This window comes from Equus asinus, chromosome 14 (assembly GCF_041296235.1).
Source record: "Equus asinus isolate D_3611 breed Donkey chromosome 14, EquAss-T2T_v2, whole genome shotgun sequence".
NCBI lineage: Eukaryota > Metazoa > Chordata > Mammalia > Perissodactyla > Equidae > Equus > Equus asinus.
The window spans coordinates 30,696,440-30,712,218 of NC_091803.1; the positions used below are offsets into that span (position 1 = coordinate 30,696,440).

Here is a 15,779-nt window from a genome sequence, read left to right on the forward strand (position 1 = left end):
ATTAAGGATATTAAGCCTTTGTCAGATATATGACTTGCAAATATTTTTTCCCAGTTAGTGGGTTGTTTTTTTGTTTCAATCCTGTTTTCATTTGCCTTGAAGAAGCTCTTTAATCTGATGAAGTCCCATTTGATTATTCTTTCTATTGTTTCCCTTCTCTGAGAAGGCATGGTGTCCGAAAAGATCCTTTTAATACTGATGTCAAAGAGTGTACTGCCTACGTTTTCTTCCAGAAGCCTTATGGTTTCAGGTCTCACCTTTAGGTCTTTGATACATTTTGAGTTTATTTTGGTGAATGGTGAAAAAGAATGGTCAATTTTCATGCTTTTACATGTGGCTTTCCAGTTTTCCCAGCACCATTTGTTGAAAAGACTTTCTTTTCTCCATTGTATGCCCTCAGCTCCTTTGTCAAAGATAAGCTGTCCATAGATGTGTGGTTTTATTTCTGGGCTTTCAATTTTGTTCCATTGATCTGTGCACCTGTTTTTGTACCAGTACCATGCTGTTTTGATTACTGTAGCTTTGTAGTATGTTTTGAAGTCAGGGATTGTGATGCCTCCCGTTTTGTTCTTTTTTCTCAGGATTGCTTTAGCAATTCGGGGTCTTTTGTTGCCCCATATGAATTTTAGGATTCTTTGTTCTAATTCTGTAAAGAATGTCATTGGGATTCTGATTGGGATGGCGTTGAATCTGTAGATTGCTTTAGGTAGAATAGACATTTTAACTATGTTTGTTCTTCCAATCCATGTACATGGAATGTCTTTCCATCTCCTTATGTCGTCATCCAATTCTCTCAGAAAGGCCTTGTAATTTTCATTATATAAGTCCTTCACTTCCTTAGTTAAATTTACCCCAAGGTATTTTATTCTTTTTGTTGCGATTGTGAATGGTATTGTATTCTTGAGTTCTTTTTCTGTTGGTTCATTACTGGAGTATAGAAATGCTACTGATTTATGTAAATTGATTTTATACCCTGCAACTTTGCTGTAGTTGTTGATTACTTCTAACAGTTTTCCAATGGATTCTTTGGGGTTTTCTATATATAAGATCATGTCATCTGCAAACAGCGAGAGTTTCACTTCTTCCTTCCCTATTTGGATTCCTTTTATTCCTTTTTCTTGCCTGATTGCTCCAGCCAGGACCTCCAGTACTATGTTAAGTAAGAGTGGTGATAGAGGGCATCCTTGTCTTGTTCCTGTTTTCAGGGGGATGGGGTTCAGTTTTTGCCCATTGAGTATGATGTTGGCTATGGGTTTGTCGTATATGGCCTTTATTATGTTGAGGTAGTTTCCTTCTATGCCCATTTTGTTCAGTTTTTATCATAAATGGCTGTTGGATCTTGTCAAATGCCTTCTCTGCATCTATTGAGATGATCATGTGGTTTTTATTCCTCAGTTTGTTGATGTGGTGTATCACGTTGATTGATTTGCGGATGTTGAACCATCCCTGTGTCCCTGGTATGAATCCCACTTGATCATGATGTATGATTCTTTTGATGAATTGCTGAATTCTGGTTGCCAAAATTTTGTTTAGAATTTTTGCATCTATGTTCATCAGTGATATTGGCCTGTAGTTCTCTTTTTTCGTGGTGTCCTTGTCAGGTTTTGGTATCAGCGTGATGTTGGCCTCATAGAATGTGTTAGGAAGTGTTCCATCTTCCCTAATTTTTTGGAATAGCTTGAAAAGGATAGGTATTAAATCCTCTCTGAAAGTTTGGTAGAATTCCCCAGGAAAGCCATCTGGTCCTGGGGTTTTATTCTTTGGGATGCTTTTGATTGCTGTTTCAATCTCTTTCCTTGTGATTGGTCTGTTCAAACTGTCTGCCTCTTCTTGAGTGAGCTTTGGGAGATTGTAGGAGTCCAGGAATTTATCCATTTCCTCTAGGTTATCCATTCTGTTGACATATAGTTTTTTGTAGTATTCTCTTATAATCTGCTGTATTTCTGCAGAGTCTGTTGTTATTTCTCCTCGCTCATTTCTGATTTTGTTTATTTGAGCTTTCTCCCTTTTTTTCTTTGTAAGTCTGGCTAGTGGTTTGTCAATTTTATTTATCTTCTCAAAAAACCAGCTCTTTGTCTCATTGATCCTTTCTACTCAGAAGACTATTTTTTAAGAAATAGATTTTATTTAGGTTTCCTGCAAAGTATCCAGAGATGACACGGTAATTCAACAAATAAATTGGCAGTCTTTGACCACTGGGAAAATGTATCTTTCTATTTCAGAATGTCCAGTAGGCAGCAAGAATTTGGCCAGGACTATAAGACAGGGCTACCACATGGAGTCGGGCAACACACTGCATCTGGTACCACGTGGAGTCAGGGCAGCACGCTGCATCTGGTACCATGCGGAGTCAGGGCAGCGCGCTGCATCCGGTACCACTCGGAGTCGGGCAGCACACTGCATCTGGTACCACGTGGAGTCAGGGCAGCGCGCTGCATCTGCTAACAAGCAGCTGAGTGCCAAGCTTGTGCTTCTCCTGTGGTCTGTGCTTGTGTTGACTTTGCTCACTGTACTGGACTTTCCTGTCTGCCTCCCCCACCTACGCTATGCGAGCTCCCAAGGGCAGAAAAGCGTCATGTCTTATGACTCTGTATTCCAGTGCCCAGCTCAGTGCGAACACCTCACAGGTACTCCATAAATGTTTGCTGACCAAAGACTGCAAGCATGCTTAACTGGCCAAATAGAAGGAATAGCCCTCTTTCTATAATATACTAGAATTTCATTGTCGTTTATTTTTTGTGAAAAGTGTGGACTTTGTTGCAATTTTTTAATAAGAGCTACATGTGTAAAATAATTAAGATAACTGATTTCTAATATTACTAATATAATTAGGAGAGATTAGAGGTTGGTTTTCTTGCCCAAGTGCCCCGGTTATGAATCTCCATTAACAATCAACTTAACCATTGCACATTACATTTATAGGCTGCTGTGAATAGTACATCCTTGGGTCAATAAGAAGAAAATAGATCTATTAAATTTAGGAAAATAATCTGCTCTGTAGAAGCTACATTTCTCTAACTGTATCAAGAAATCACAAACCATCTTTCACAAATGGGAGAAGGAAGAATAATTCCCCTGAACTATACAGTTCTGCACATTGTAACAGTAAAACATTAATCAAATATTAGAAAACTCACTTTCAAGTACGACATTTATTTTAAATAGACATTTTTGCTAAATTCATCACACTGGTGAGTCTCAAAGCACTCTCTAATCATCTAACTGTACCCCGCTAAGTGCACAGTTGGCCTGTGGACTTCAGTCGGACACTTTCAGATCAGCATGAGCTATGTGAGGCCACCAGATGCCAAATGTTAAATTATCACTCAAAAATAAATGATACTTGAGGACCCTAAATAAGTTTATACCTCTAAAAATGATTACTGTACCATGAGACTAATTTGCCAGCATGTCTGGTTGTCAACATATCTGTGCCCAAGTCAACAAGAATTAGTCTCTAGGGCTTCTGTTCCCAAGGAGGTAAATCTCTAGGTTTTCCACATCGGCTGCACAATAGAGTAAGCCGGGAGCTTTAAAAAATACTGACGCCTGGACCTCATCCCTAGAGATTCTGATTTAACCGGTCTAGGGTGTGGACTAGGCATCAGGGCTTTTTCAAGCTCCAAGGGAGTCTAATGTGCAACACAGTTGAGAACCATTCCTTTAGGGCATCTGTTCTCAAAGAAAATCCAGAGGAGCACAAGCTAAGCACACCCCTCCTTCCTCCATTGCTCCCACATCGATCAGTGAATGAGCTTGGAGCCTTTTCTCCCCCAGATTCTGTCCCTCTCCTTTTTCAGCCACCACGATTTTCTTCTATGACATTGCTTGAGCTTGTAATGCTTTCTGGATTTTGAGCAACTTCCTCAGTGCAGGTGGGAAACGTTCTCAGTAGATGGGAAAGCTGAGACTAAGAAAGAGTTCCTTCAAATTCTACAGAAAAATGTGTTCCAGAACAGTCCACATTCACTTCCTTCACATACTCAAGTCAGGTCTTAACACACAATTGCCCAATTGTGAGACACGCCTCCACAACAAAGTATCACCAAGTTCTGCTGGTTGTCACTCCTCAATCTCTCTTGTGTCAGTCTCCTCCTTGCCTTCCATGTTACGTCACTTTAACTCAGTCCCACACCAGCGTTTCTCATATACAATGAATTCATTAGCTTTCAAACTATGCTTTCTCTGCAATTCAGCTAATCTCCCTTCAAACCATTCTCCACACCACATGGTGATCTTTTTAAAGACAAATCTGATATTATTACTCCTCAGTTTAATAACAATAATATTCCATTCTTTTAGGATCAAATCTGCATTTCTCAAACTCTACTAAACCATTTGCAGTTCCTCCAAGCATGTCACATGATCTCACGCCTCTCTGTCCTGGCACAGACTACTGCATTTTCACAATTCATCCGAGAGACCATTTCTTTGCTACCCAGTCTGAATTATATGCTCAGCTAGTGTGCACTCCCACAGCATCCCACTCTTACTTCTACCAATAACACCTAAGACACAGCATTATGATTTTCACTATAATTGACTATAATTCAGAGTAGGGACTGCATCTTTTGTCTCTTTGCTCTTTGGGCTCAGCACACGACCTGGTATATAGTTAAGTGTTCAGTAAATATTTATTGAATGAATGACCGTCATTGCACATGGCCATGCTTTACACGTACTGTTCCTTTTCCCGGGTACATCCGCTGTCTACTCACAGTATAAACACCTCCACTGAAACCTGGCTGAAGCATCTTCTCCTCTGTAAGGCCTTCCCAGACTTAGCTCCTGAGGCAGTGCTGATCATGCCCACCTTTTAGCCACCATTACGTACTTGTAATCATAGTACCTACCACTCTGTGCTGCAATGATCTGTCCTCACTTCTCTCTCCCTTACTAGATTGTAGGCTCCTTAGTGGCAGCAATCCACTTCATTTATCTTCATATTCTAAGCACTGTTACATAATAGGTGACATGTAACTAAGCCTTCATTTTGCTCCCCTCTAATCCTTGTTTTATACAACTGCCAGAATATTCTCAAACAAAATTCAGGTTATGTTTTTCCCTGGCTTAAAAGTCTTCAATGACTAGGTCCTTCAATGACTAGTCTTTCCCAAAGTACAGCATCTATACTCCTGGGAGTACACATGAGGCTTTTCAGATGACACACAATAGTTCTTTTTATTTTAATGATTGAGTATTTTGTGTTAGAAAAAGTGAAATCCACCAAATGAGTGATTTCATGTATACTTTTACTTATGACACAAGATTCTCTTTAAGTTAGTGATTTAAAATAAATTTAAAGAAAAATATTTATTAAATAATAGTACAAAGGGGCTGGCCTGGTGGTGTAGTGGTTAAATGCACAAACTCCACTTTGGTGGCCTAGGGTTCACAGGTTTGGATCCTGGGCATGGACCTATATACTGCTCATCATGCCATGCTGTGGCAGCATCCCACATACAAAACAGAGTAAGACTGGCACAGATGTTAGCTCAGTCACAATCTTCCTCAAGCAAAAAGAGGAAGATTGGCAATGGATATTAGCTCAGGGCCAATCTTCCTCACCAAAAATAAATAAATAAATAAATAGTAGTGAGAGTACTGGTATAACAAAAGTCAAAAAGTCATCATATTTTGGAAATCCTGATATACAGGATTAAGAAAATCTAAATCCAGCATCAGGTCCTTCACACCAGCCCCTGATTACCTTCCAGCCTCACTTCCCTTCCAGCTGCCATCAAGCATGATCTACCATATGCTACTAAACCACAGGTTTCCCATGTCTTAGTCCTTTCCCTCATTCAGTTTATTCTCAACACAGCAGCCAGAGGGATGCTGTTAAAAGGTAAGTCAAATTGGGTCATTACTCTGCTCAAAATTCTCCAATCAGAATGCTTTTACTTCTAGGAGATGCATGCTAAACTATAAGATGTATATAAACTATAAAATGTATAAAGTGCCACTATATCTGCAATGTAACCTTAAAATGGTTCAGAGAACAAAATACACACATACATATAGATACAGATAAAGCCAATAAGACAAAATGTTAATAACTGTTAAATCTAAGGAGTGGGAATATGGATTTTCTCTGTATTTTTCTCTCAACTTTTTTGTGTGTTTGAAAATTTTCACAATAAAAATTTGTGAGGAAAAACAAGATGGCTTGATGTATAGATAGAGGGATGGGTACACTGATCAGTATGTGATAAAACCAATACAGCAAGGTGTAAATAGTTGAATTTAGGTGGTGAGTATATGAATCTTCACTGTACAACTTTTTCAACTTTTTTGTATATTTGAAAATGTTCCTAATAAAATGTATGGGAGGGAGTTGTAAGAAAAAGTTTTAAAAAGAAATCCTTGTCTATGTAGAAAATCAAAAAGAATCAACAACAGCACATAAGACCTCCAGAAACTAATATGCAATTATAGCAAGGTTGCAGGATACAAAGTTAATATACAAAAGTCATCTGCTTTCCCATATACCAGCAATGAACATGTGGAACTTGGAATTGAAAACATATTACCATTTACATTAGTACCCCCAAAATGAGATACTTAGGTGTAAAAGTAGCAAAATATGTGCAAGATCTATATGAGGAAAACTACAAAACTCTGACGAAAGAAACCAAAGATGAACCAAATAAATGGAGAGATATTCTATGTTCATGGATAAGAAGACTCAATACTGTCAATATGTCAGTTCTTCCTAACTTGATCTATAGATTCAAAACAATCCCAATAAAAATCCCAGCAAGTTATTTGGTGGATATCAATAAAGTGACTCTGAAGTTTATACAGAAAGGCAAAAGATTAAAAAACAGCCAACACAATACTGAAATCAAGAACAAAGCCAGTGGACTGACATTACCTAAAGCTACAGTAATCAAGCCAGTGTGGTATTGGCAAAAGAACAGACAAATAGATCAGTGGAACAGAATGGAGAGGCCAGAAATAGACTCAAATAAATATAGTCAACTGATCCTTGACAAGGGAACAAAGGCAATACAATGGAGAAAAAAAAAACAGTCTTTTCAACAAATGGTGCTAGAACAACTCCACATCTACATGCCAAAAATTAATCTAGACACAGACCTTACACCCTTCACAAAAATTAACTTGAATGGATCATAGACCCAAATGTAAAACTCAAAACTATAAAACTTCTAGAGGATAACATAAGAGAAAATCTAGGTGACTTTGAGTATAGTGATGACTTTTTAGATATAACACCAAAGGCACAAATTCATGAAATAAATAATTGATAAGCTGGATTCCATTAAAATTAAAAACTTCTGCTCTGCCAAAGACACTGTCAAGAGAATGAGAAGACAAGCAACTGGGAGAAAATATTTGCAAAAGACATATCTGATAAAGAACTGTTATCCAAAATATACAAAGAAATCTTAAAACTCAACAATAAGAAAATGAACAACTCAGTTAAAAAATGGGCAAAAGGCCTGAACAGATACCTCACCAAAGACACACAGATGGCACATATGCATATGAAAAGATGTTCCGCATCATATGTCATTAGGAAGCTGCAAACTAAAACAACGAGATACCGCTATATACCTATACATTAGATACACTATACACCTCTACACTATACATTAGAATGGTTAAAATCCAAAACACTTCGAGAAAGAGAAAATGTGAACAGTTCAAATGGCCCTGTCAATCACCAGAGGGGAAACAGAGAAAAATCAAGCATCCTATGTACTTATAGTCTGTCCTCCAATTATCAAATAAAATAAATAGATCAGTGCAATTGCTTTAAAAAACAAAAACCAAAATGAAAAAAAAACCCAATCTGACTTCTTCCAGGTTTTCCCCACTTCCATCCACCCTTGAAAAATTACCCAGAGATGATTCTTTTTTTTTTTTTTCAAAGATTGGCACCTGAGCTAACATCTGTTGCCAATCTTCTCTTCTCCTCCTCCTCCTCCCCCTCTTGCTCCTCTCTTCTCCTCCTCCCTAAAGCCCCCCAGTACATAGTTGTATATTCTAGTTGTAGGTCCTGGTTCTGCTATGTGGGACGCTGCCTCAGCATGGCTTGATGACTGCGCCCAGGATCTAAAGCAGTGAAACCCTGGGCCACCGAAGCAGAGCGCGTGAACTTAATCTCCCGGCCGCAGGGTCAGGCCTCCAGAGAGATTCTTCTAAATGTCACTTGGCTGGCTACTCAAAGGCCTCCAATGCCTTTCTGCTGCTCAGCAGATTCCCCTTCCTGAGAACCAGGGTGGGTGGCTCAGGAGGACAAGGTCCTTGGAATCAAACACATTTGGGTACAACCTTGGCTTTATCACTTGGTCATTACAGGACCTGGATAACTCACAATTTCTCTAAGTCACAAGATATATCACTGCAAAGATGCAAATGTTACCACCCACTATCTAGGTAAACAACATGCATGAAACACTCACTTTACACGTAGATGACACATATAAAGCACCTAGAACATGGCCCAGGATTCCAGAATCTTCTGACAGGCATTTAATTCTACTGTTTGACCCCAAAGCACAAACTTATCTTCTATTTGCATGACGTGAGAGGTCTGCTGCCCTCAGGCCACACTTCTCTCTACCACCGATGCTGCATTCACCATAAGAGACACCAGCTTTTGAGGGCCTACTGTGTGCCCGACAGCCACCCTGGTTCTCAACAGACAGCATCACTTAATCGTCACAGTCTATGAAGCCCATGCAGAATGCATTAGCCCCACTTTGCATCCTACGCACTTCGCCTCATTCTCCACTGGCTTTAGAGGCTCCTTCCACTGAAGACTCAGAACACACAGGTTAAACCTCTGTTGTGACACACAGTTTGCCTGGCGGTAGTTAGGTTCTTCTCTAAGCCTTAAGCTTCTTGATAGGCTCATATAGAATCTTGATCATCTTTACATTTCCCCCAATTGCTAGGTCAAAGTACCCCCGCCAACTTTCAGACTCATGTCATCACTGGCTTCCTAAACATTTCTAATCAGAGTTAAACTCCTCCCCTTCTCTGTTCCTCCTCCTGGTCTCCAGGAATAGTAAAATTGTCAAGAGTTAGCAGACCAACTAGACCTGAGAAGTCAATGTATTCACTTCTAGCTGAATTAGAACCCACATCAACATGTGTATTGAGAAAATATTACAAAGAAAACAGAAGCCTGAAATCTTACCTTGACACTCTGGCGGCCTTCCTAGAAGCGGGAGAAACAAAATTACATTTAATGTGAAACATATTATTTTTTATAAATCTACGGTTCCTGACCATACAGTCAAAATAATAATCCAATGGTATTATGATAATGGTGTAGTTCAGCATAATAAATTCATGGAAGTATAAGCAAAAGAAAGAATTTCCTATTTAATTGGTGATATTTCATAAGCCATTTCTGATAAAGAGAATTAAGGTAAATATCTTATTTTGGAACAAAAGCTCTACTTACATTCTACTAAATGCACACCAATGTACTTCACTTTAAAAACGGAAATGGCAGACACTTTAAAATTGATATGCTAATGCACCATTCACCTGGCATTATTTTTGTCAACTCCAACAGCCATAATAAAGTCCAGAACCAAGGACTGTTTTCAAGCCTCCAAGACAACAAAAATAAAGGCAAAACCTTTGGACTAAGATATGCCTTTTCACTCACCAGAAACACCTTAGAAATCTTTTATTCAGTGTTGACTATTTGCTCAACTAACAAACAATTCCAACAAATCAGGTCTTATGATCTTTCCCAGATCACTAACGACAAAGGTTGTCAAATCAGAAATGAAGCAGGAAGGGCTGGCCCTGTGGCGTAGTGGTTAAGTTCAGCTCACTCTGCTTAGGTGGTCCTGGGTTCGCAGGTTCAGATCCAGGCATGGACCTATACCACTCATCAGTCATGCTGTGGCAGCGACACACATACAAAATAGAGAGTGATTGGCATAGATGTTAGCTCAGGGCTAATCTTCCTCACCAAAGAAAAGAAAAGAAATCAAAGGGAGATGGCTAGAGAAAATGCACAAGCAACAATAGTAATGACAGCTAACATTTCCAGAAAAGCAAAAAGTCTTCCCAAACCTGAGTCATCTCCTGAAGACATCACTGAATTACTGCTCAGTAAAACCCAGGCGGGGCCCCAATTAAACAACATGTAAAGACACATTTTCTTGGCCTCTAGAACATATTTCCCCAATCAAAAGTTATAAATGGTCATCAGATGCTGAGTTCAGCCTGGAAAACTTGACAAGAATATCACTGCAGTATCAAAACACCACTTATAATATGTTTTCACAGGAAACGCATCCAGAGAAGGCCAATGGGAAAGTCACGGATGTTCCTCTAACATCACATGCTGCTCAGCAGACATTGAGTTTCCTCTACCTGATGACACCCTACCCACAGGCAGTGACAAGCAGGAGGAGCAATGAATGGCAACTGAGAGGAAGGATGAGGATGCAAGAGTTAAGCAACTCAGCTGAGGGGCAGGATCAGGACCAAGACAAGAGTCCCCTGAAAATCAGAGCAGAGGGGCATTTCAAATGAGAGAAGCAGTGGGAACATGAAGTGCTTTCCCCTTCTCCCGCTCCAAGCTCTGTTGTACTCTGATTCTCTTTCTTCTGAAGGAATCCCTTGGGCAAGGGGGAAGAAGATATCCCAGGAACCCACAAGAAAGACCTTTGCTTTCAAGGAATTTCCCAAGCAATATGCATGGGGAAAAATTCATTTACAATGATAGGTCCATTACAATTAAGAAGTTCAGAAATCTGTTCTTAATTTTAGAATGTTTGCACCCAAAAGTCTGCCACTTTGGTCAGTTTCAGTCATTTGCAAAGCTCACTTATACAGAATAATTTGTTCCCAGTTATGTTAGATAACTGAGGGATTGGGTGGGACCATCACCAAACATACTCATGTCCTGCTCTCTCCACAATTAACATATTAAAAGAACCTAAAATATAAATCAAGTCCAAGGATGCCTTGGACATGAATGTGTGGAGAGATGAGGGGATATGGCAGAATGTGAACAGAAGATGCTTCTTTGTCTGGTATCAGAAATCATTTCACTTTATTAAGGTGAGTTATGCATATCAGTTAACTGTGCCATAGAGTTGGTCTTAGTCTAACCATGTCTTCAAGTTTCATCCTGGTCTATTGAGAAAAGATTGCTTATACATGTTTGGTGAGTAAAATGCTTTTCAAAGAAAAGGGCATTTGCTAAACACAATAGTATACAATCAAACCAGAAAATTTTGTAAACAGATACATTAAGAAAAATAAAAAATTATCTTGTCCTCTACAGATAAGTACTTTTTCTTATCATTCTATGGTAGTTTCATGCAGCATTTTTTTCATTCTAGGTATATATAGAAGCATATACATTTTTAAATACTCTGTATAGAAGCTCACGGTTTCTGCTTTTTCCACCTGACATTAGCATTGTCCATTTCCTGAAATGTCTTTGAAACATACGAATTTTAAAAGCTGCCTGATACAGTCATCCCTCAGTATCCTCAGGAGATTGGTTCCAGCGATCTGGTATCCATCCCCCAGCGGATACCAAAATCAGAGGATGCTCAGATCCCTTAGTTGATACAGAACCTGCACATACAGAGGGCCGACTGCATTTCACTGTGTGGATGTACAATAATTTAACAATTCTCCTACTAAGTGTCATTTAGGTTGTTGCTACATTTTCACTGTAATCAATACTGTCCTATTAAATATCTTCATACAAGGTCTTTAAATGCATGCCTTTCATGAGGATGAATTCATTATTTCATGAGGATAGATTACAAGAAGTGGAATTATATTCAAAAAAAGAAAATGAACATTTTTAAGGTTTCAGATAAATATTATTAACCTGTATCTAAGAATGGTTATGAGAATTCACAATTCCCTAACAGTGTATGAAAGAGGCTATCAAGCAGTTAATATTTATCTCTTTTTGATAGAAAGGATTTAGAGCTTGAAGTTTTCTTATGGAGTTTATAATTGTTTATTGAGTCCTTTATTAAAAAAGATTAGAATATGTTACAAAGTTGCTTCCATTTCAAACATTAATTTGTGTACTTGTTAATAATCTGAAAGGAAACAAATGAAAAGGCCAGTGACTATAAAACCCCCCTGCATATTTATGATTCAAAGTCTACCTAAAAGTACTGTAATATACTCACAGCAAGGACAGTGTTCCAGAAGTAAATGGCCAATAGAGCAGTTCCCAGGTAGGCAGCATCTTGAAGCAGGGCTCAATTTCCAGTTCACCTGGGACCCTACCAGTTCTTGTGTCTAATGCTGGGCCGGAATCTCTCTCAATCACACCTTTCTTTTGATAAGTTGAATTTTATCACTTGAAGGTCAACATAAGACAAAAAAAATTAAGTCAAAAGAAATATGACTTTAATCAGAAATAATCAACTTTTGAGGCTTGTATAAACCAAAGTGGTGATAATGTCTATGGCACTAATATGCGTAATTTCTCTAAGATCCTAGATTTTAATTTTATTACATTTAATGTAAATAAAGACAAAGGTTTCCACTTAGCATGTGCAGACTGCTCCTGAGAACTGTTCTGCACTGAATGCTCTGGATTTAACTGTATGTTCTGGAAAACTAGATACCTTACTTAGTTCCAAATGTTGCCTTGAAGACAGTACATTAAACAAACAGAAGCATTCACTCAAAAGAATATGGCTCAACAGTGGGAATGAATTATTTACTAATTCATGCAACAACATGAGTGAATCTCAGGAACACTGTGCTGAACAGAATAAGACAGGTACAAAAGAGCACATACGGCACATGTTTATTTACATGAAGTTCTAGAACAAGCAAACTTAACCTATGATGAGGTTAGGCACTGACTGGGAGGAGGGTAAGGGAACATTCCGGGATGACAGTAATATTATATATCTGATGAAGTTGGATTATACTGGTATATGTATTTGTCAAAACTCAGATTTGTGTATTTCACTCTATGTAGTTTTACATTAAAATTAAAATATGTAAATAAATATTGAACTCTAGTTACTGGCAGGCATGCTGAAGAATTTAGGAAAAAATATACTCATGGCTGCAATTTAATTTGAGATACATCAAAAACAAGATGGACTGATGGATGGGTAGAGAAATGTATGGATAGGTATGTCATAAATCAAGTTTAGTAAAATGTTAGTGAATCAATGTTGCTGTGTGTTTGAAAATCCCCATAATAAAATGTTGGTGGTAATTAGCAAGACCAAAATGCCACGTCAGTGATTGTTCTATTGAACGAGAATTCCAAAAATAATTGTTATTAATGTACTAGATATTTAAAAAAATTTTAGCACATTCCCAATTGGGCTTTTTCTCAACCAGTTCATCATGGAACTGCAAACTCCAAGTACACACTGGACAGTCCTGCAGAGGTGCTACTCCAGGTTTATGTTTTAAGGGGCATGACCAAAGGGAAATAACCAGCCCCATGGCTTTTTTCAGGTAGAGAATGAGTCAATTGTGGTATATCCCATATCAAGGAGCCCTACACAGCAATGAAAAAGAACAAATTATTAATAAATAAAATATTATGGGTAAACATTTAAATGATTTTGCTGACAAAGAATACAGAGTGAAAAAAAATCCTATATGACTCCACTACATAAAAATCTATAAACTATACACCATTCATTGAGGGTAATGGGTGTGGTAATAAAGGGAGGTGAAGGCAGATGGAGGCGAAGGAGCCTGAGAAACCTTTTGGATGCGTTCGATATGTTTATTATCTCATTGTGGTGATAGTTACACGGCTGTACACATATATCAAAATTCAACAAGTTGTATTCTTGAAATAAGTCCTACATATTATACACCACCTTATTCCTCAATCTAGTAGCAGAAAGAAAAATTAAATTCACAAACTGTTAGAGTTTTTTATTTTCCTGACAAAACATTTCAAACATTTTTAAAAAAATAGTTAATAGAATTTAACTTACAAATCTTTAACCCAACTTGTTTTTTTTAATTTATTTTTAAATTTTTTTATTGCAGTAACAGTGGATTATAATATTATACAGCCTTCAGATGTACATCGTCATGTATTTCTAATTCTGTGTAGATTACACCATGTTCACCACCCCAAAACTAATTGTAGTCCATCACCACACATGTGAACCTAATCACCCCTTTTCCTCTCCCCCCTCCCCCCTTCCCTATGGTAACCACCAATCCAATCTCCATTGCTATGTGTTTGTTTGTCATTGTTTTTATCTTCTACTTATGAGTGAGATCACATGGTGTTTGACTTTCTCCCTCTGATTTATTTCACTTCACATAATACCCTCAAGGTCCATCCATGTTGTCACAAATGGCCGGATTTCATCATTTCTTATGGCTGAGTAGTATTCCATTGTGTATATATACCACATCTTCTTTATCCATTCATCCCTTGATGGGCACCTAGGTTGCTTCCAAGTTTTGGCTATTGTGAATAATGCTGCAATGAACCTAGGGGTGCATGTGTCTTTGTGCATCTGTGTTTTCAAGTTCTTTGGATAAATACCCAGCAGTGGGATAGCTGGATCATATGGTAGATCTATCCTTAGTTTTCTGAGGATACTCCATACTGCTTTCCATAGTGGCTGCACCACTTTGCACTCCCACCAGCAGTGTACGAGAGTTCCCTTCTCTCCACATCCTCTCCAACACTTGTTTCCTGTCTTGTTAATTATAGCCATTCTGACTGGAGTGAGGTGGTATCTCACTGTAGTTTTGATTTGCATTTCCCTGATAGCTAATGATGTTGAGCATCTTTCCATATGCCTGTTGGCTATCCGTATATCTTCTTTGGTGAAATCCCTGTTCAGATCTTTTGTCCATTTGTTAATTGGGTTGTTGGTTTTTTTGTTGTTGAGATGTATGAATTCTTTGTATAGTTTGGATATTAACCCCTTATCTGATATTTGGTTTTCAAATATCTTCTCCCAATTGTTACGTTGTCTTTTCGTTTTGTTGATGGTTTCCTTTGCTGTGCAGAAGCTTCTTAGTTTGATGTAGTCCTATTTGTTCATTTTTTCTTTTGTTTCCCTTCCCTGGTCAGACGTGGTACTTGAAAATAGGCTGCTAAGACCAATGTCAAAGAGTGTACTGCCTATGTTTCCTTCTAGAAGTTTCATGGTTTCGGCTCTTACATTCAAGTCTTTAATCCATTTTGAGTTGATTTTTGTGTATGGTGTAAGATAATGGTCGACTTTCATTCTTTTGCTTGTGGCTGTCCAGTTTTCCCAACACCGTTTATTGAAGAGACTCTCCTTGCTCTATTGTAGGCTCTTGGCTCCCTTGTCAAATATTAGCTGTCCATAAATGTGTGGGTTTACTTCTCGGCTCTCGATTCTGTTCTATTGATCGGTGTGTCTGTTTTTGTGCCAGTACCATGCTGTTTTGGTTACTATGGCTTTGTAGTATATCTTGAAATCAGGGAGTATGATACCTCCAGCTTTGTTCTTTTTTCTCAGGAATCCTTTGGCTATTTGGGAATTTTTGTTGTTCCATATAAATTTTAGGATTCTTTGTTATATTTGTGTGAAAAACGTTGTTGGAATCTAAGCCAATTTGTTGTTAAGAAAAATAAATAAATAAATTACAAGCTTACCTTGGAATGGAAGCCTAGGTTTTCTTTTGTGTCTCCATGAACTACTTGGCTATAATCCTTTGAAAAATATCCAAAAATACACCCTTCCTGTAGGAATGAATGTGAAAAAAATTAAAATTCTATATTCTAGATATAAATAAGAATAGTATATATAGACATGAGCATA

At 38.1% G+C, this 15,779-nt stretch overlaps 1 protein-coding gene across 1 annotated transcript in view; it reads right to left on the bottom strand.

Moving 5' to 3' along the window:
• Positions 1 to 15,779, bottom strand: part of LOC106846160 (collagen alpha-2(I) chain-like) — a 75,634-nt gene that overhangs the window by 16,298 nt on the left and 43,557 nt on the right. Inside the window, exons 14-15 of the mRNA XM_070484704.1 lie at positions 15,614 to 15,700; positions 12,165 to 12,337 (exon numbers count right to left, since the gene is read on the bottom strand). The gene's annotated coding sequence lies outside the window, so the exon portion shown is untranslated. The remainder of the gene's footprint in view (positions 1 to 12,164; positions 12,338 to 15,613; positions 15,701 to 15,779) is intronic.